We start from the raw sequence: 23,022 nt of genomic DNA, 5'->3' as shown, positions 1-23,022 counted from the left end.
TATATTCTCTTGCATGTCTGATCGTGATCGTGTTTTTGAAGGAGGCCCTTATTTCTACAACCATGTGGGGTTATTTGTCAAACCCTGGCATTCAGGATTTAATTCTGCTGAGGATCTCCCTTCAACAGTGCCAGTTTGGGTTCGCTTGCCTCGCCTTCCCTTGGAATTTTGGTGTGAAGACATCCTCTGGCAAATTGCTGCTTTGTTGGGGAAGCTGACTGCGATCACACATCAATCCCTCAATAAAAAGGTTATTTTTTATGCTAGAATTTCTGTTGAAATTAATTTGAATAACCCATTACCAGATTCTTTGGAAATTTGTCTTGGGGCTTCTTCTTGGGTGTAGTAGTTAGATTACGAATCCCTCCCTTTCTGCTATTGGATTTGTCATGAGTATGGTCATTTACAGTGTCAGTGCCCTCGTAACTTGACTTCTAAAGGAGTGGATGGTTCTACAGCTGGCAATGGTGGTTTGGCAGATACTACAGGGAAAGGACAATCTCAGATGGCCAATACTACCAAGGGGATGAATCTGCAAGATGCTATAGGTAAGGGTAAGGCTCAAATGCAGGATAATGATGGCTTTACCCTTGCTCACCCAAGAGCTAAGGGGCATGGTCAGAAGAGGCCTTTGAAAGAAAGATTATTTGATTCAGGTTTTAATCGCTTTGAGGTGCTAGATAGTATGGTTCTAGAGGAGGGTATTCCTCCTCCTATCTCTTTTGATCCAGTTTTCCCAGATGAGGGATTTGTTCCTAATGATGCTTGTGGGGCATCCCAAGTTGTAGTATACCAGAACTATGAGGTCCCTGTAGCTCCTGTGACAGAGGCTCTGGTGACTCCTGCAGTGTTGGAGGATAATGATGTTGTTCTGGCTGACCTGGTTAAGGATTTTCTACCATCAGGTAAGGGCAAGTGATCTCCTCTCCCCTTGGGGTTGATGCCTAGACCCTTTAAGCGGGTTTCTTTTACTCCCCCTCTAAAAAGTGGGCACAAAACAGACCAAGAGAAGATTAAACTCACAAGAGATATATTGATTGAGTCTGGTTCAGTGAAACCTTTGGATGCTCTTTTTCCCAATTCTACCCAATGATGATTATTCTCTCATGGAATGTTAGGGGGTTGAATAACATCCCTAGACAAAAGCTATTCATAACTTGGTGGTTGATCATAGTCCTGATGTTTTTTGTATCCAAGAGACTAAGCTCTCTGTGGAATCTATGGTCCAACATGCCTCTAGTATTTGGTCTCGTGGCCAATGCCAGTGTGTTGGGGCAATAGGTAGTGCTAGTGGTTTAGCTATATTTTGGGATCCACGAAAAATTTCTCCCCTTGGCTGGGTGTCTTCTCGCTCAGCTCTCTCTATGGTAGCTTCTGCTCTAGACTTAGGAGAGGTAATCATGGTTACTAATGTGTATGCACCTGTTGATCTTGTGGGAAAGGAGGAACTTTGGAACCATATTCAATATGTTAGAAATTGTCACCCTTATCATCCTTGGGTGTTAGCAGGGGACTTCAATTCAGTTTTAAGTTTGGAGGAGAAGCAAGGTGGTTTGGCTAGACTGGGACCTTCTTCTACTCTTCTTTGGAAACACATATCTCTTTTGCATCTCTATGATGTTAAGCCTTCTAATGGTCTATATACTTGGAATAATCGAAGGACTAGAGCTGTTGCTATCTCAGAACGTCTGGATAGATTTCTTGTTTCTTGCTTCTGGGTTAGTGGCACTCTTACTCTCTCTTCAAAAATCCTTGATTGGAGGGGTTCTGATCATTGGCCAATCAAATTTTCTGCTATTGGGGCTTGTGTTCCAAAGCATCCTCCTTTTAAGTTCCAGTTGATGTGGCTTCGTGACTCTTCTCTTCATGATTTTGTTTTATGTTGGTGGAAAGATGGTGCTCTTGCATATGGTACTGCAATGTACTCATTTTCTAAAAGGCTTCAATATGTTAAAAGGAAGCTCAGGATATGGAATAGGCAATGCTTTGGGAACCTTCACTCTATGAAGAGGCTTGCTCAAGAAGATCTTGATGTCATCACAAGGGAGATTAGAGATCGAGGTTTCTCAGAGGATCTTGGAAGGGCTGAATCCCTTGCTTCTAGAGCTCTAGAAGAATGGGAACTTTGAGAGGAAGGCTAGAGTTGATTGGCTCCAGGAAGGTGATCAGAACACTACTTTTTTCCATAAAACAGTGCAATCTCGTTGGAATTAGAGCAATATCTCTTCCTTGGTTAATTCTCAAGGTATCCATCTGAATTCCTTGCCAGCTTTGTTCCAGGAGGCTACTTGGTACTTTTCTACCCTCTTCTCTAAGGACTCTCCTCTTGCTGATAATGAAGAAAATATTCTTTTGTCTTGTATTCCTTCCCTTATCACTCAAGAAATGAATGATTATTTCATGCATCCAATATCTTTGGAAGAGCTGGAGGAGGTGGTCTTTGGCATGCCTAAAGGGAAGGCTCCTAGTCCTGATGACTTTCTAGTTGAGTTCTTTCAAGAATTTTGGGACATCATTAATCATGATTTGTTGGAGGTAGTTAAGGAATTCTATTCTAGCAAGCAAATGCTTCAGGCTTTGAATTCTACATTCTTGACTCTTATTCCTAAGAGAGAGGGTGCTAATCAATTGGAGTTTTTTAGACCAATTGCCTTATGTAATGTGGTTTACAAAGTTATTACTAAGTTGATTGCTGAGAGAATTAAAAAGTGGCTTCCCATTATTATCTCAGAAAAACAAGGTGGTTTTGTTGTTGGAAGACAAATTTGGGATGGGGTGGTTATTGCTACTAAGGCTATTCACTCTATGGCTACTTCAAGGGAGAGAACAATGTTTGTTAAGCTGGATATGGCTAAGGCCTACGATAGAGTTAAATGGAGTTTCCAAAAGAGTATTCTTCTTTCTTTTGGATTTAGCTCTGACTGGGTGAGTTGGACTATGAGTTGTGTTACTTCTGCCTCTTTTTCAGTTCTTATTAATGGTTAACCTTCTCAGCTATTTGGTGCCTCTAGAGGCCTCCGCCAAGGTGACCCTCTCTCCCCATATCTACTCATCATCATGGCTGAAGGCTTGGGTAGATCCATTAAGTATCAGGGGTCCTAGAATTATATTCAAGGGTGGCGGTGGGGTAATGGCTTACCTTCTCTTTCCTATCTTCAATTTGTTGATGATTCTGCTCTTGCGGGTCATGCTAGGATCAAGGAAGCTGAAGCCTTTCGACATGCTTTGGACATTTATTTGGAAGCTTCAAGCCAAAAAGTTAATGAGCACAAATCTTCCATTTACTTTTTTAACACTCCTGATTCTATTCAGCATAGGATTGTTGGTATCCTGCGGTTTCAGATTGGGTCACTTCCTTTGACTTATCTTGGCATTCCTATTGTTGTTTCTAGGCAGCCACGTCTCTTCTGGAAAACTTTGATTACCAAGCTTCAGGATAAGGTTAATCATTGGACTCATAGATGGCTTTCTACTGCTGCCTAGGTTACTCTTCTTCAAGCTGTTATCCAAGCTCTTCCTACTTATAGAAGCATGGTTTAAGCTACTCCTATTTACTTTCTCAAGGAGTTTGATGCTCTTTCTTGGCAATTCCTTTGGAGTGGTAATTTACGTAGTACTAAATGGAGCTTGATTAGTTGGGCAACTATTTGTAGGCCTAAAAAGGAGGGTGGTCTTGGTCTTCGATCTACTCTCTTGAGTAGTCAAGCTTTGGCTGCTAAACTTTATTGGCGATGGTGCTTTGGACAACATCAACTTTGAGCTCGTATTATCACTCAAATATTTTCATGGTGCTGATCCTTGCTCTATTTTTACACTTCCTCTTGAAGGTCATGGCTCAATGGTTTGGCATACTTTGAAGACACGTGCAGTGTTAGTCAAGAGGGGTCTATTATGGAAATGTAAAGACGGTTCTCAGGCTTTGTTTTGGTTTGATGCTTGGGATGGATTCTCTTCCATTTTATCCATGTACCCTCATCTTCAGTCTCTTTGTGACTCTTTTCATGCCGCTGGATGGGATAAAGTGGCTCATTACAAGATGCCTTTTCAATTGGGACCTGTTGTTGGTTACAGATGGAAGCATTCTTCTGATTGGCCTCCTAGAGGTACAAACGTGGATCATCAAGAGCTTTCTTAGATTCTAGCCTCTAGAGAGTGTTCCTCTTTGCTAGGTCCTGATGTTTTGGCTTGGGGAGGTACCTTGTTTGGTAAATATCATGTCTCTACTGGGTATCAGGAGATAACTAGACAATTATTTGGGGATGCTGAGGTCCCTTGGTGGAAGCAAGTTTGGAATAAAGTTTCTTGGTCCAAGTGCAATTTTTTCATGTGGCTAGTGGCTCACAACCGCTGTCTTACATGGGATAATCTTTGTAAACATGGATTTTAGGGCCCCTCTTATTGTGTTTTGTGTGGTAATGGGGAGGAGTCTATCTCCCATCTATTCTTCCATTGCTCCTATTCTATTCAGCTATGGCACCTTTGGTGGAGTGCTTGGGGTTGCTCTTGTAGGCATGCTTCCTCTTTGCCTGAGTTCTGAGCCCGCTTGGGAAGTGCTCCCTCCAAGTCTTCTCCTCTCGATGTTGCTGGGATTGTTGGTCCTTCATTCATGCTTTGGCATATCTGGCTGGAGAGGAATCATCGAATATTCCAAGATGTTCGGCTAGATGTTTTGCATCTTTGGTGGAAGATCTCACATTCTCTTCAGGAAACTATTCATGTGAAGTACATGCTAGATGGGGGTATGGATCCGGTTGATCTTGCTATATGCAATCACCTCAATTTTCATCTTCAGGATGGTGCTATAGCTCAAAGGTTTCCTTCTATGTCTAGGCAACTTCAACATTAGAGGAAGGGTCATGTAAATTGGGATGGGCATTGGACTCCTTCTCCCTATGGAGTTCTAAAAATTAACACTGATGGTTCTTCTCGAGGGAATCCAGGCCCTGCTGGTATTGGGGGAGTGGCTCGCTGTAGTTCTGGTGATGTTAAATTCTTTTTCTCAGTTCATAAGGGTGATTTCACTAACAATCTCATGGAAGCTCAGGCTATTTTATATGTTGTGGAACAATGTTGCTTGTGGGGATGGCATAAGATTATCTGTGAGTCTGATTCCCAGGTGGTGGTGAACTTGCTTTCTTCGCAGGAGCTTGACAATGTTTGTTGGTAGCTGGCCACTGTTGTTAATTAGATTATTCTCTTCTCTACCTCTTTTCAATTCATTAGGTTCACGTATATTCCTCGTGAATGGAACAGAGCTGTTGATTGTTTAGCCAAATGGGCTTCTAGTCATGATCCGGGTTGGAATATTATGGATAGGAGGCAACTTTCCTTTGAGATGGTGCAAGAATTTGATGATCTTGTTGCTCAAGATCGAGCTCCTTGTTGAACTCTCCTTGTTGTATTCCTTTCTGTCTTAATAAAATTTTACCCCTCTTTTTCAAAAAAATAAATTAAAAAAATAGTCATATAAACATTTTTTATTTCAAAATGCAAGCAAAAATAGTTTAATGTTCGGAGGTACAATTACTTATTTCTTATTAGATGCAAATACAGCTATGTATGCCTCGTTTGTAGTGCAGTTAGGTGCCTCCCAAAAAGCAAAAATTATGATTGGTGTAGTGGATTATAAAAGCCCCTTTCCTTTCCTTATTTCCTATAATGATGTCAATTTTAAGTCTTGTATGATTGAATTTACCAAATGATTTACAATTTATTTGTATTTGTATTAAGTAATACACAAGGTATATCATAGTAAATACATACTTTATTTTTTAAGACTTTTGATATATTAACAGAGTTTATAGGCTGGCAAACCGTAAAAAATATTTTATTGATCATGGTATGATTAAATTAATAATTTTAGATTCATTAATTTGAAATCTACACATTTGTAACATAGATTCACAACCAACTCCTACTGATCTGACTAACTACCTTCTAACAAATAAATAATTCATTTGCAATGAAGTTCTTTCACAAAACCTTGTGATTTTACAAGGCAATACCCAATTCATTAAACAAACTCTACAATCATTTCAAAGCAGCCCTGCCATTTATTCTTTCTGAAGTTACTAGTACAATCCAGCTTGAGAACTCTTACTTCTTCAAAGGTCTTATTAAAAACAAGTCAAGCATCAATACCACATAAATCTTCAACCTATCTTTGGAGTTTTGGCAACTTTAGCATTGGAATCAACAAATATCCTTACACGCTTATCATCAAATTCCATTGTAACAATGGAGTATCACAACAGTCAACTCCGAGTTCTCCAATTCAATTTTCTTCTTTGCTTCCTCTCCCAACATACCCACAAGCTCCGGCCATTCAGTTTTTGGCTGTTGATCTTCTTCATTGATCTGACCTGCAACAAAAGAACATTAATAACAAAGCATATCTATCTGAGAACATATTATATATACAATACATATATCTAAGAAAGCATTTTCATCTGTGGACATATTATATATACTTTGCTTATACCTACCCAGGGGCATGTGTATCTTAACAATGTATATATCCCCTATATATATATATACACTTGAGACATATACAATGGGTTTAAACTTTAAACAACACATATTGCGGTCTCTTTGGGTGTGTATCTTGTTGTAAGTCAAAATATATACGATATATATTGACACACTGGGTTAGGGTTTGTTGGATATATACACCCACACATAGCATAATGTTTGGGTTTATATATAAACCTATGGAAATATATTTTGAGTCCCCACCAAATAAAAAATGCAATGCATATGTTTAGTTATGGGCATAAGCATTTTCACCTATTTCAAATCATCATCTAGATGGGGACGGATATACAGTTTGCATACACTTAGTAATGTTTGTTTGGTTGAAATGTTGCATTTGTCTTATATCTGAAATTTGTTAGATTTAATTTAGAATTGGAATTTGTTAAGCATGAAAAATAAAATAAAAAATTGATTTAATTTTAACTTTAATTTAATCTGTTGAAATGGAATTAACAAATCTTCGTTTCAGATTAAAATGAACATTCGAAACTCATTCTAATTCCGCATTCAAACTGAAGATTATTTTTCTCTGAAATTTGTTCCTACCAATTTTGGTTCAATTCCACTAAACAAACATACCTTCATATATGACAGGAACATAACATCGGCAACATAATTTACAAACTAGTTTATATCAAATATATAAATGAAAGGTATAAACTTCAATCACAAATAATCATTGTGTTTGTGTATACATACATTCTACATATACTATCATATAACCAAAATAAAATAAAAATAAAACCCACAAAAGATCATTTGTGGGTGCACTCAGAGGGAATATATACAATGAAAATATGCTGATCTCCAAGCTTTCATAAATATATAAAAGGGTTAACGGCTGGAGAATGGAAAACGGTGATATGTGTACACTTACTAGAGGCCTGTTGCGAGCATTGCTTCTCATCCGCCATGGCTAATACAGGAAACCAAGATGATCAGATTTCTAAAGTTGTATACAATTTGTGGATTGCCGTATTGGGCTTTTTATATAGATTTCATTTGAATTGGTCTTGGGAATACGCTCAATTTTGAGTTCAATGTCATCAATTGCCGTGTCCTAACACACGTTTAGCTCCTGCCAAGTGGGAATTATTTTAATGTCGAATGGGTATGTCAATAGTTATCTTTAGTTGACTCTAATTTAATGGATAACTATCCAATAAGAGGTGTTTCAAATTAAATTTGATTGATGCTAGTATCTACTGTTGACTTTAATTTCATGGATAGTTATCTGGTAAGAGGTGCCTCACAACGAACTTAATAATAATAATTGGGTAATTTCATAGATAGTAAGAAGTATGTTGAGATGATTTATGGGTTAATCAGTTATCAATATTGGATTGTATTTCAAATCTTAAAAATGAGTTAGATTTTAGGGATGGGAAGTGGAAATAATTATGTGTTATTTTCTTATAAATAGTTGAGCTTGTATTTCATGATCAATTATTTAGATGAGTTAGACTTAAGAAAAATGAATTGAAAATGGCTATTCAAATGACATTGATAAGATATTTAAGTAAGGGCGTACCAACCTAGACATGTATGGATAGTTAAGAAATGTGTAGATGATGTCTGAATTGATTCTCTATAGTATAAATGGAATTTTGGAATTTTTTTATAAAGGAAATTGATAGTATTCACGCATTGTGAAATTGACATTGACCACTTTCCCTTTAGTCAAATTTGAACAAGTTTGAAATTTAAAAAGGGTGGAAATGATTCAATCATTTGAATTTTTTGATATCATCTTGAAATGACTAAGTTACAAATTATATTTTGCTTAGTGTTGATTAGGGAAGCTTTGCACTATATATTTACAAAGGTATCTATTGTAAATAAAATTAGAACATACATGTTTGCGCACACGCACACACTCACATGCCCACCCTCCATCCACTCTCCACACACATTTGCATATGCGCTCACACATCTACCCACACACACACATGCACACCCAACCACACACTTTTCATATTTTTGTAATTCAAAATATTTGTAAAATAGTTAGTAAAATATGAGTTTAATATAACTATATGTCAATAATATTCACAAACGTAAAACTAATATGTACACACGTGATTGGACATAAGTGTTAATAATACATACAACATGTAACTAAAAATGTGCATATTTGTCTTAATAAAATATATACACATAAATAAAAGAGTATGTTTGTGGTTTAGATTCCACAACTATTATTAATTCCTACTCATATTAAAGAAGGAACTCACTGTAAAAACAAGAAAAAAAAAGAAGAGTTTGAAATCCAAAATTCTCCTTTTTTTGTGCTATAAAACTTCATTACATTCCCAATCATATACAACAGACTTATTAGGCCTCCTATCAATTGAATCAACCAATAATTCAAATTGTCTAACCATTTGGAACACCAAATTCCAATTTTTTGTTGTTTCACACATTGTAATCTGATAGACATACGAAACAATAAAAACTTTGCTATTTCGCAAGCGGCTTAAATCCAACTTTGTGAAATAGTGATACATATTAGTTTGCGATCAATACAACCCAATTATAGTTATTTAAGTCTCTAGATCATATGAAAAAATCTAGTTAAGGCTTTATCACAACTATGAACATAAAATGATTGACCTTGGATCATCCATGAGCCAAAGAAGGAGATGTTCTTGGACCATACTCCCCTTGACAACAAAACCCATGTCCCTTGATTTGCTAGCTCTTGCAGATTGGTTCCATGCTTCAGAATATCTTCCTCAGTCATCTGAGTGGCATTGAATTTGGGTAGACCTTCCCACTTGACTAAATACTTTTTATTTTTTGGCTTCCTTGTTTTTTTGATCACTTTAGTATATATAATACACTCCAACTATACTAGTTGGTTTGGGTGTAGGTCCTTGACCCACTCGACATGGGTTCTTCATTCTCAACAATAGAATCTCTAGTTATGCCTATAGGTGGTGTGTAAGGAAATATGTCTACAAAATTGAAGATTGGTGAAATTTCCAATCTTGGGGGGAACTCTATCTCATAAGTGTTGGGACCAAACTTATGCACGATTTTACAAGGCCCTACCTTCTTCATGAGAATCCTTCTTCATGAGAATTTTGGTAGCTTGTTCTTTTGGGATCCTTTTCTTCTTGAGACATGCCAAGACAAGATCCCCCACCTTGGATTAAACATACCTCCTCTTCATGTCTACTCTTCCTTTATACTTCAAATAATTCCTCTCCGAAGTCGTCTTTACCTATTCATAAATCTCCTTCATGGAAGTATAAAAATCTTACTCTTGAGTACTTTTCTCTGTACGCCTTAAAGATATTTGAAACCCAAAATTATCCTAGGATGAAAACCATAGACAACTTCAAAGGGACTCTTTCTCATGCTCCTATTGACTGAATCATTAAATTCAAATCCAACTCGACTGATCACCAAATCCCAAGCCATTCAATGCTGCTTGGTGGGACACCTAAGAATATTGTTGAAAGACTTAAGTTTTCCACCTTAGTTTGGCCATTTGTTTGAGGATGGTAGGCAAATGAAATGATAATTATGTCCCAAGATTTTTCCACATAGCTTTCTAAAAATGGCCAACAAATGTAGAATCCCTATCAATTACAATTAAAAGAGGTAATCCATGTATCCTAACAACTTCCTTGAATAATAGACCTGCAATATTTGATGTGTCATTTGTGCATTTACATGGGACAAAGCAAGCCATTTTACTAAACCTATCGACAATGATAGATACATTGTCAAATCCCCTAGGAGTTTTTGGAAGGCCCAAAAAAAAATCCATACTTACACTCTCTCTTAGGACCTAGCAAGTATAGGTAAGGGTTGATATGACTCTTCATTGCATGAAACACCTTTAGCATATTGAAAAATCAGACATCCACTTGCAACTTAGGTTAATAGTAGTATCTATTCACCTACCCCAAGGTCTTACCAAGACCAAAATGACCGCCAAGGACTTCATTATACTTCTTTATGATAATATTCTCTCTCATAGAACACTTTGGACACACAACTGGTGTCCTTTAAATAGAAGGTCTTTCTATAACACATAATCAAATAAATCAACATGAAAGGTGTTATCAAAATTCAAACATACATTATATGCTTCCTTGAAATATGTTCCATGTTTGATTTCCTCCTATGAAAGTTCATAAACTTTCCCACAATTTTGAAAAATTTAAATAGTGATTAGGACAAGAAAATCTAAGTCAAAGGTCATATCCCTTGTAGAAGATTTGAGGAAGATAGTTTTTCCTTCACTTATGATTATACAATTCAAACTCTGGTGTCACAAAGGCCACTAAAACATATATGTTAGTAATTGTAAAACTAAGGATTGTAATTTTTTAAATGATTCAAATCCTTCTACGATCTTGGTGGAGAACTATTCAGTCAATTTTTAACTCCACTAATCTTTGTAATGATGATTTACAAAAGGATTATTTGCAGGAAATCTAGGGTCTATGATAAATATTTCATCACCCAAAATAAATAAATGGTATGTTTTTCTTTTCTTTTGTAGTTCCTTATTAACTATCATTTCTACCCATTCTTTAACAATCAAAACTATTATGAAAGAAATTTAGTAGAACCATAAAAAGGTCACATAGATAATCATATATCAATGACACAAATATTTTACATGGAAACCCCTAGTATGAGGGTGAAAACCATGGCGGGAGTTATGTGCCCACTAGTGTTTCCTTGAAAGTAAAAGGGTTCCTTGTGAAAGGCGTACATTTGTTCCTTCTAAAAACTCATCTTGTTAGGAATGAATATAATATATTAGGATTACAACAACTTGTTAAGGCTACCTCATTGGAGAATTTTGATCCCTTTTTGAGAGAAACCTAGTTACAGGATTTAAAAGACTTATTACAAGTCTGTCCTATCAAAAGATTACAATAGTTTCAATGGTAAGAAATAAAACTAAATATTAGCTCTAAAGATGTGGCACACATTGCCTTATAGATCGACTATGACACTCCACAAACATTCTTAGATCCCTTTCCTCTCTTCTATCTTAACTCAGTAAATGCACTTTTTTCTCTTCCTCTTTTACATTCTTAAGCATCGGTTTTCTATTACACATTGTTCTTCATTGTTCATGTTTATCTCCACAGATCTATGATCTACACAACAAAAACAAAACCACTTCAAAATGAAGTACGAGTGACCTTAAATCCACTCATCTATTCCATGGGTCAAAACACTAAAATTATCTTGCATAAATAATCCAATTCAAAATTTTAATTTTATAACAAGAACAGTCACAAATTACACGTGACTACCTATACATAGGTGGCTATTCATGCAAGCCTTCTTTTCTACCTATAAGTCTACATCTAGACTTTCATCCTTTCTTCCTTTTGCCACTTTTGTTGCTTCTCACTACATGCACATCACGTCTATATCACACTTCTCATAGTCTAGTCACATAGGCAATGACTTAGCTGAAGCCATCTGATTTTCATGCCTATCTACATGTTGTAGGCTTGTTTGCCTCTTCTCCTTTATCATGATCAACATGCTAGTCCAATGGTGGTTGTACTCTTTTGCAACACTTTAGTCTTCTTGTTAACTAGTTGTTAATCAATGACAACACTTTATAGTCACTCAATTCTTGAGTTCATTCCCCATCACCATTTTGTTGGTCAATCATGCCAATGTAATAAGTTAAGTCCAACAACATCTACTGGAAATATCTCTTTTTTCAAATGAACCATGACTTCATCCCTAATCTGAAATTGTGTATACCTCATTTTCACATTTACCTTGTCCTTGTACTATGTATTCATCATGGAATATGCTTCCTCATCGCCTGATGGATATTCTTTAAATTTTCTTGCAAAATCCTCATCTCCAGTACTACTTATCTCTCCTTTATTCAACTTCCTAAATTTAGAAGCATTTCTGTGATTGCTCCCATATAAAATCTAGAGTGGCGATTTACCAGTGCTCCTATTGATAAAATTATTTTATGCAAATTATGCCCGTGGTATAATAAAATCCCAACCTTTTGGTTTATCTCAAACCAAACATCTTAGCAAGTTCCCCAAACTCTCACTCACCACCTTTATTTTTCCATTAGTATGTGGATGATGCGATGTGATGAAATTCAAATATGTCCTTAATTTTGTCCATAATGTACACTAGGAATACCCAACAAAATTAGTATCTCAATCTGAAACTATACTCTTTGCTAGACCATGTAGTCTCACTACTCTAAAAAATAACTCTGCTACATGAACAACATCACTAGTCTTCTTGCAGTGAATAAAATGTGTCATATTTGAAAACTTGTCAACCACCACAAAAATAGAACTATGCCCTAGCTTATTCCTAAGTAAACCAAGAATTATCTCCATACATACATCCTCCCACAACGTCACAACTTCTCTAGTAAAGGTAATGGTTGATACAACCCCATATTCTGTTCGCTCCTTTTTCCATCTGACATACTCTGTAACTCTATACAAACTTCTATCAACATCTTGTTGTAACTATGGCTAGTAGTGATTCTGATTGACCAAATTAATGACTTTACCTCTACCAAAATATCCAACCAATCCTCCATTATGCATCTCTTGCATGAGATTCTCCCTCATAGAACTTCTTGGAATGCACTATTGTCTTCCTTTGGACAATATACCATTCTGGATTATGAAATCCAATCACTTCATCTTGTCAAGTATAAAAGGTTTTGTAAAAGCTTTCCAAGCTTCACGAAAATCAAAACCCACTAGATACAAACTTGTGATTTCCTTGAACCCAACCACATCAATCTAAATCTCTGTAAAAAGAAATTATTTCCACTTCTTCAATGCTTGAACTATAGCATAAATTCTTGATCATAAATACAATATTTTATTTTGGCATCATTCAACTTCTGACTAAAATAAGCAACAAGTCTACCTTCTTGGCTCAAAATAGCTCCTATTGTAGTACCAATACCATCATAGTCTACTTGAAACACCTTGTTAAAATCTAGAAGTGAAAAAGTAGACTATTATGTAACATTTTGTTTCAACAAATTAAATGTCTTATATGCTCCTACAATCCACTTAAACTCTTTTCTATCCCCTCTCATTATTTTAGTCAGGAGTCCACAAATATTGCTAACACTTTTGATAATTATTTTGTACAATCTAACCAAACCATGAAAATATCTTGCCTCCATAGCACTCCTTGGAGTAGACAATTCAAGGATAGCCTTGACTTTCTTAGGGTCCATTTTTAGACCTTTTGTTGAAACTAAAAATCTTAGTTACACTAACTCCTTCACAAAACTATACTTTTTCAGATTAATCAACGAAAATTCTTCCCTCAACTTGTCAAACACTTTACAAATATGCATTATATGATCCTTCAATGTCTTACTGAAAATCAAAATATGACCTAAACTTGTAAACAATTAAAAACTTACCTAAAATTCTTTTAGTAGCTCATTCATGAGACACATGAAATTGCTTTGTACATTAGTTAATGCAAAGGTGATGTTGTGCAAGGTAGGCATATCTACATAGGAGATGAACTAGCCCCCAACAAATAACCACAAAAAAGAAGTATAATAATAACATAGAGATTTAGATCCAAAATAACACCAATTCTCATAATGAAGGGTAAAAGCAGAAACCTATGTCACCTTTTATAAAGAAATGGGATATCAGAATGTGACAATTCAACATTAATGACAAAAAAAATGGTATCTGTGTTTAAAATATGAAGATGATGTAAACTGATGAAATGTGTAGAATTGGATGAATTTTATGCCTATAATTTTTTATAATTTTTTTGATTAAGAATTTATTCATTTAATTTAATTTCGAAGTCCCTTATTTAATTGTAAAAAATATATGGTGTATTTCCCGTCAAATAAGTATATGCAAATCATCTTTTTTTGTTCTGATTTGAAAATATCTTATAGATGACATGTATAGCTAGTGACCAAAAAAAGAAATAATTATTTTTTATGTATATTTTCTTTGTTATAAGTACTCAAGTTCGACCTTATCGGAATCCAATAGTTTTTTCCTCCTACCAAAACTTCCCAATCAAATCTATACCTTCTTAAAAAAAAATTACATATTCATGAAGAGGATTATCTCCTCTAGAGATAAATATAATTTTTAAATTTTTTTGATATGATTTACTATTTTTTTTCCTTTTTTGAGGGAGCATTTTCTGAAATGTTGAAATATCGACTTATAATATTTTGAGATTATAACATATTATAACTAATCAAAACACTCAAAAATTTATATAATGATGATATTGAATTTGAGATCTATAAAATGGTATTTTTAGTTTTTGAAAAAAATTGAGTTTTGATAGAGAAATAAGATTTGACCAAAATAGGTTTTGGTATCATAAATGGTGACCCGGATCTATGCGTTGACACAGATTTGTGCTTTTACCCTAAATTCATAAGATTTACATCCAACATGCTCAGTTGTAAGGCCTACTACGTTATGACCAAATACTTCAGCAATTACAATAATAGTTCTACAAGACCTTGCTTAATCCAAGAACTGGTAGCCAAAATCCACAATTTGGTAGAGAACCCCAAGAAGAATCTAAATTTGTGCTCACAAGCCACCAAGCAACCTTATTGTTTTCCCAAGCCCACACTTAGCTACTAGGCCTGCTAAACTTCTCTCCTCTTAGCTATTACATGTTGAACTCCATGACTATAGACATCACAAGACCCTCTAGTTATAATAAACCAAGCCACACGTCAGCCTAGAAAGATACATTAAATTAACCCTCAAGCCACAATTTGTCTTGGAAACAAACATTAAATATATGAAATAAATAAATACTTAGGACAAGCCTCAAGATTACAATGCATAACTAAATCATATGACAACATAAAATCACACACCTTTAGGCACAAGTCCATGTGTCATCCAACTATCCAAACCCAAGAGAACATAATCCAACTTGCTTAGATTGAAGCTCATAAAAACAATCTCCAAAGTCTACCTAGGAAATCAGGAACACTCTACCAACATCCACCAAAATGGCTCTAACTTCAACATGATTACTCCAAACATTATGCACTCATAGGAAAATGTCCACCAATATGCCTTGAACATATCCCCAACCTTACAAACCATAAGATGCACAAAATCCAAGCTCAATGCTCTAGTGTTAGACTCCCTAGGTAAATAGAAAAGTATGTCCCATACTTTGATGCAAAAAGAAATATATCTACTTAGCTTCATCTTCACCAAAGGCTTCCAATCCATCAAGGAAAATAGACAAAAATCTACATCAACCATCTTTTCCTCATCCATTCAAATATTTTAATCAAAAGAATCTTTTAAACCAAATCAATGTTCTCACTCTGTAGAACAAACTAAACATAACGCTTCACCAACAATTCCAACAACTAATCATAACCAATAATAGTAACATCCTCAAACATGAAATCCATGTTAGAAACATCATGTGATTCCAAAACCAAACCAGCAACAATGTGTAAACCCAAATCCACAACAAAAACATGTGAATCCTCAACCATGTCACCCAATAGAAAATCAACAACATCCAAATCCACATCAGTAGTAGCATGTAGATTGTTAACTACATCAGTAACAAATGAATCCACATCAGTGTGTAAATCAAACTCCACATTAGTAGAAACATACATATCATCAACAAAAAAATCTCAAAACATATAAGTAACATGTGAATCTAACATGATTACTCCAAACATTATGCACTCATAAGACAAGGTCCACCAATATGCCTTAAATGCATTACCAATGACATGAACCATAAGATCCAAAAAATCAAAGCTCGATGCTCCTGCATCAAACTCCCCAAGTAAATAGAAAAGTATGTACCATATTTTGATGTGAAAAGAAATATCCATACTCAAATTCATCTTTACCAAAGGCTTCCAGTCCATCAAGGAAAAGAGAACATATATTCACATCAACCATCTTTACTTCATCCACTCAAACAGATGCAAGAGCATCTTGGGTGTAAGAGCTATCTTGCATCAACCAAATATATTTCATGTCAATTGTTGGAATAAGGGTCATCTTAATGCAAATTTTTTGTTTGTGGAGGCTTGCTACTTAGTAAGTCAGTCATACAAGCTTGGAATGTCCTAGTTTTAGAGGTGGATATTCACCTTAGATATATCAGCCTACCAGTTGAGGCACAGTGCCATATCATGAGTATTCATGGATTTATTGTGGATTTTTGGTTTTCTTTTGGTATATAAACTTTAGACTCATCATTGGAGACCTAAAAGTTCCCAGATGGGGCCTAAAAACTCAATAGATATATGCTTCCATAGATTCAAGTTTGTAGACCAAGAGCTGAGGTTTCTAAAAAGTGGTTATAATAGCCAATCAAAGCAACAGTTCGCGAGTTATGGCCTTCCGAAGTTGGCATGAGTAAAACATCAAAAAATAAATGTCAAAAATGTATTTGGCTGGTTCTATATGTAGTTTTAGGGTTTTTTGGCCCTATGTATTACGTTTGAGTGTCTAGAACCTTCCCAGGTAGCATAAAATTGCCTATTTAAGAAATGCCTGAACATTGTCTAGGCAATAGTTTGCAGTTTTGTCTTGCAAATTACTATAATGAAGGAACCCATGTGGGTTAGCATATTGTACTTCTAAATTCTATAATTCCACATTTGTAGCAATAATAAGAAACTCATATTTTATTCCTACAAATTATTGTTATTTCTTTGTTTTTGTTATGTGTTTATGGTATTAATGAGAGCACCCTTCATCAAGTGGTATCAGAACTAGAGTTCCTAAGTGTGTGGATAGATCACTGACTATGAGGCAGTTCATGCCAAGACTCAAGTTTGGGTTGAGCATCTAGATAAATCATTGATTGTGAGGTAGTTTGTACTAGGGTTTTAGTGGAAGTGCAAAGATGCCTCCACAAAAAGAGCATGGTGGAAGAGTCAAAGGTGTTACACCTGAGGATTTTAGAATCCTCTAGAGGAAAATACAAGCATTGTAAGAACAAATGCATAGAGGAATGAATATTTTCATATGAGATGATGAAAGTGAGAATGAAAAACAAGAAGAAGGAAATGTCTACCAAACTGTAGTAGAGGAAGTTCTTAACCTATAGGAGGCAACTCTTTTTAAGGCCATTTCCAATATTGGGAAAAGACCTAAGTTTGATGTTCCCACATTTTTTCAAAATCTCCACCTAGAGGAGTTGATCAACTAGATCAATGAATTGGAAGAGTAATTTTTAATACGAAGACATTGAAGATGTGAATAGGGTCAAGTTTGCGAAGGCCAAACTAAAGGGTCATGCAAAGATTTGGTGGCAGGAGATCCAATTGAAGCAAACTAGAAGAGAGAAAGACAAAATCATCAGATGAGACTAGATGGTAGATAAATGAAGCAGGAATTCATTTTCGTGGATTATGAACTTGATCTATTGAAGAAAATGCAAGGGTTGAAGCTAGCAACAAAATTTGTTCAAGAATATATCAAAGAGTTCTATCAAGTTCTCATTAAAATTGGCCATGTAGAAGATGATAAGGAGTAAGTGGCCTATTATATTAATAGGTTAAGGCCAAGCATTCGACAAGAGCTAAGTCTAGTTCAAATGATCAGTATTGTGGATGCATACCAATTTTTCCTAAGAGTTGAGGAGAAGATAAGAAAAATGTTTGATAACAAGGATAGTGGAAGAGGTCACAACGAAAGATTTGGTGGATGGTCTTATGGAGGCCAAAATGATGATCAAAAGAATAAGGATGGGGTGAGCAGTAGTAGTTAGAACTACAGGAAGAAAAATTCTAATCATTTCCATGATCAGAACAATAGAGATTAGAGAGGAAGAGGTAGAGGACAAGGATTTGGAAGAGGAGGCTTCCAATGGAAATGTTTTCATCATGGAGAAGAAGGGCTTAAAGAATTTGAATGTTCCTAGTGCCAAGGAATGATAGATTAGAGAGAAAAAGGTCAAGGCAAAGTTGCACATGTTGATGAAGATGCCAGATCATCATTTTCTAAAGATGCTGAAAGAGGAGAAGTCCTAGTTAATAGAAGAGTCATGTTGAGTGGTGAGAATAAACTTGATCAAAGAAGGAGCTTGTTTTGCACAAGGTATATATGTAACGGTAAGTGTTGTAATGTAACCATTGATGGTGGAAGTACTGACAACTTGGTGTCAGAAATGATGATCACAAAGTTGAAGCTGAAGAGATAGAGACACCCACATCCATACTATATTTCTTGGGTGCAAGATGACTACAAGGTCATGGTTAGTGATAAATGCTCAATGAAGTTCAATATTGGAAGCTAACAAGATCAGGTACTTTGTTATATCATACCTATAGACATATGCCATATTTTTTTGGGTAGGCCATTATAATTTTATAGGGATGTTGTACACGATGGATGAGAAAATACCTATAGTTTGATCAAGGATGGAGTGAAACATAAGTTGAAGCCATTGAAGGAGAAAGAAGAAAAGGTATGTAGTATTGTCAAAATATTTTTTTTTGATGAAAAGGAGTTTCTCTAAGGTATGAAGCATGAGCATATTTGTTTTTTTCTATAATTCCAAAAATAGTAAAGACGAAGTAAAGGAAGTACTAGTAGAAGTTGCAGACATGTTGGAAGAGTTTTTTGATATTGTGTCAAATAATGTAACTGATGGATTACCCGTAGTGGGGAAGATTAGTCACTAGATGGATTTGATTCGAGGAACTAGTTTGGAAAACAAGGAAACACATAGAACAACACCATCAGAAAGTGAAGAGTTGAATAGACAATTTCATGAGTTGTTGCAGGAAGGGTTGATTTAAGAGAGTCTGAGTCCATGTGTTGTACCAACAGTATTAGCACCAAAGAATAATGGATAATAGAGGATGTGCATAGATTCTCATGCTATTAACAAGATCACAATCAAGTACAAATTTCTATTGCCAAGGGTGGATGATATTATGGATTGTTCGAGTAGAGCTATGTATTTAACAAAGATAGATCTGAAGAGTGGATACCATTAGATTCACATAAGAGAAGGTGATTAGTGGAAGACTGCCTTCAAGACAAGGGAAGGACTATATGAGTGGTTCGTCATGTATTTTGGGCTAACAAATGCATTGAGCACTTTCACAAGGCTCATGAATGAGGTACTGAAGGAGTTTCTAGGTAAGTTTGTCATTTTTTAACCCTAGATGATATCTTGATCTTTAATAAGACATTAGAGGAGCATTTGATGCATATCCAAAAGGTGTTTGATAAGTTGAGGGAAGAAAAGTTGCTGATAAACTTGAAGAAGTGTAGTTTTATGAAGAGAGAGTTTTTGTACCTGGGATTTGTAGTCTCAGCATAAGGTTTGAAAATGGACCGAGAGAAAGTGAAGGCTATTCTTGAATGACCTACTCCAAAGAGTGCTATAGAGGTAAGATCTTTCCATGGACTGGCTAGTTTTTATAGAAAGTTCATAAGAGGTTTTAGCAATATTTGTGGACCCTTGACTAAAACAAAGAGAGGGGATAGGAAAGAATTTAAATGGACTATAGGAGAAAATAAGAGTTTTAATTTGTTGAAACAGAAAGTTACAGAGCGACCTATTTTAACACTTCTAAATTTTAACAAGGTGTTTCAAGTAGACTATGATGCTAGTGGTACTACAATAGGAGTTGTTTTGAGCCAAAAGGGTAGACATGTTGCTTATTTTAGTGAGAAAATGAATGATGCTAATTTTTTTTTTGGTTTATGATCAATAATTTTGTGCTATAGTTCAAGCATTGAAGAAGTGGAGACACTAGCTTCTTCCTAAGGAGTTTGTTTTGTATATTGATCATTAAGCTTTGAAATATTTGAATAATCAAGGAAAATTAAACTAGAGGCATTTGAAGTGGGTTGAGTTTTTGTAGAGTTATACATTTTTTTTGAAATACAAGAGTGAGAAGTCTAAGAGAGTTGTAGATGCTCTTAGTAGACGAAAATTTTGGTTGACCAAAATGCAGATTGAGGTAGTTGGGTTCAAGGAAGTCAATAATTTTTATCTAGAGGATCTCGATTTTGGTGAAGCTTGGAAGGCTTGTACAAAACCTGTTACTCTTGATAGGACAAAGTGGTTGGATTTCATAATCCAAGATGGTATGTTGTTTAAAGGAAGCTGGTTGTGCATTCTTAGAAGTTCAATCAGAGAGAATCTTGTCAAGGAGAAGCATAGTAGAGGATTGGCCAGACACTATGGTAGAGATAAAACCATTGCTTTGGTTGCTAAGAACTATTATTGGCCACAGTTGTAGCAAGATGTGAAGAAGTTTGTACATTGTTGCAGAGTATGTCAGATGACAAAAGGAGTAAAGTAGAATACAAGGTTGTATTAGCCATTAGCTATACGAAAGAAGTTGTGGGAGGATGTCAGCATGGATTTTGTTCTTGGATTATTGAGAACTCAACAAGGGAAAGATTCTATTTTTGTGGTGGTTGATAGGTTTTCAAAGATGACACATTTTATTCCTTGCAAGAATACTAGTGATGTTGTTTATGAACTAGAGTTGTTTTTTAGAGAAGTGGTGAGACTACATGGTTTTCCAAAGAGTATAGTTTCAAATTGAGATATTAGGTTTGTTGGGTATTTTTGGCATACATTATGCAATAAATTGAAGATAGATTTGAAATTTAGTTCATCACATCATCCATATATTGATGGACATACTTAAGTTATGAATTACCATTTGGGAAATTTATTGAGATGTTTGGTTCGAGACAAGCCAAAAGGATGAAATCTGATTTTACCTTACACAAAATTTGCATTTAATAATTCTATCAACATGAGTACTAGTAAATCACCATTCTAGATTGTATATGGGAGTAGTCCCATAAATGCTTCTGAATTATGGTAGTTGGATAAAGGAGAGCTAAGTAGTGCTAAAGTAGAAGAATTTGCTAAACATTTGAAGAACATCCATGAGGAGGCAAGAAAACACATCATAAAGATGAATACATAGTACAAGGCTAAGAAATATGTGAAAAGGAGGTATAAGGAATTTTAGATTGGAGATTAAGTCATAGTTTATTTGAGAAATGAGCATTTTATAGTGAGTACATACAATAAAATGAAAATAAGAAGTTTGGACTGTGCAAGGTAGTGAAAAGACATGATTCTATAAATTCCTATGAAGTGGAGTCACTTGCTGAATTGAATATTTCAATAGTATTCAAATTTTAGATTTGAAAAAGTATTATAAAGGAGGTTATGAGGATGAAGTTGCAGAAGCACAACATAGTATTCCAGTAACTAATTTGACTACAAAGGAGATTGAAGAGAAACTAGATAGTTGAATTGGAAAAAGTACAAGGAATAGAACTTATCAAGAATACCATAGAAGATTCATCATGGCCAGAAAGGGAGGATGTTAACCATCTTGGTTTTCCTCCAAATACCTAAGACATGATGGGGTCACTTCTCAAATTACCCCAGGTGTTTGATGGAGTAGAATCTTGGGTGTAAGAGAAATCTTGCATCAACCAAAAAAATTTCATTTAAGTTGTTGGAATAAGGGTTGTCTGAATGTAGATTTTTTGTCTATGGAGGCTTACTACTTTGTAAGTCATTCATACAAGCTCAGAATGTCCTAATTTCATAGGTGGATATTCATCTTGGATATATCAGCCTTCTAGTTGAGGCACACTACCATATCATTAGTATTCATGGATTTATTGTGGATTTTTGGTTTGCAACTTTGGTATATAAACTTCAGGCTCACCATTGTAGGCCTAAAAGTTCCTAGATGAGGCCCAAAAACTATATGGATGGGCACTAGCACAAATTTGTGCTTGTTGATTAGAAGTTGAGGTCTTCAAAAACTAGATGGATGGGCACTAGTGTGAATCCTCAAACATGAAATCCATGTCAGAAACACCATGTAACTTCAAAACCAAATCAGAAACAATGTGTAAACCCAAATCCACAACAAGAATATGTGAATCCTCATACATTTCAGCCTCTAGAAAATCAACAACATGCAAATCCACATCAGTAGTAGCATGTAGATCCTTAACCACATCAATAACAAGTGAATCCACATCAACATGTAAATCCAATTCCACATCAATAGAAACATATATATCATCAACAAGAGAATCTCAATGATATAAGTAACATGTGAATCCAAAACCATATCCACAATATCAATAGTAACTTGTACATCCTCAATCATCTTAGAAAAAACATATGAATCTAGATCAGCAACCATATGAAAATTCTCATCCATATTTAAATCATCATAATCATCAATCTCATTATCCACAATAAGATGCTTTGGAATTTTCATGTCTTCCATAACCAACTGATCATGAAAATAAATCTCCTTTCTAGCCTCAACAAGGTTAGGAACCTCTTATATAAGCTCAGGTATCTCAACAACAACTACAAGTCACTCTACATGTTTCATATCAGACTCCACAAATTGATCAACAAAACCAATCACACATACCTCTTTTACCTCCACCAAAACCTTGTCACACTCGA

General features: G+C 35.3%; 1 pseudogene across 1 annotated transcript; it reads right to left on the bottom strand.

Moving 5' to 3' along the window:
• Positions 1 to 5,935: 5,935 nt before the first annotated feature.
• Positions 5,936 to 7,567, bottom strand: LOC149545044 (subtilisin inhibitor CLSI-I-like; annotated as a pseudogene). The gene is made up of 2 exons (XR_016355307.1): positions 7,412 to 7,567; positions 5,936 to 6,362 (listed from the first exon to the last, which is right to left on the bottom strand). The product of XR_016355307.1 is annotated as a subtilisin inhibitor CLSI-I-like (transcript).
• Positions 7,568 to 23,022: the final 15,455 nt, after the last annotated feature.

This window comes from Cupressus sempervirens, chromosome 8, assembly GCF_028749045.1.
Source record: "Cupressus sempervirens isolate cs-2001-9-10 chromosome 8, ASM2874904v1, whole genome shotgun sequence".
In the NCBI taxonomy this organism is placed as follows: Eukaryota; Viridiplantae; Streptophyta; class Pinopsida; order Cupressales; family Cupressaceae; genus Cupressus; species Cupressus sempervirens.
The sequence above is the reverse complement of the archived record's forward strand: the minus strand, read 5'-3'. Positions and strand labels throughout refer to the sequence as shown.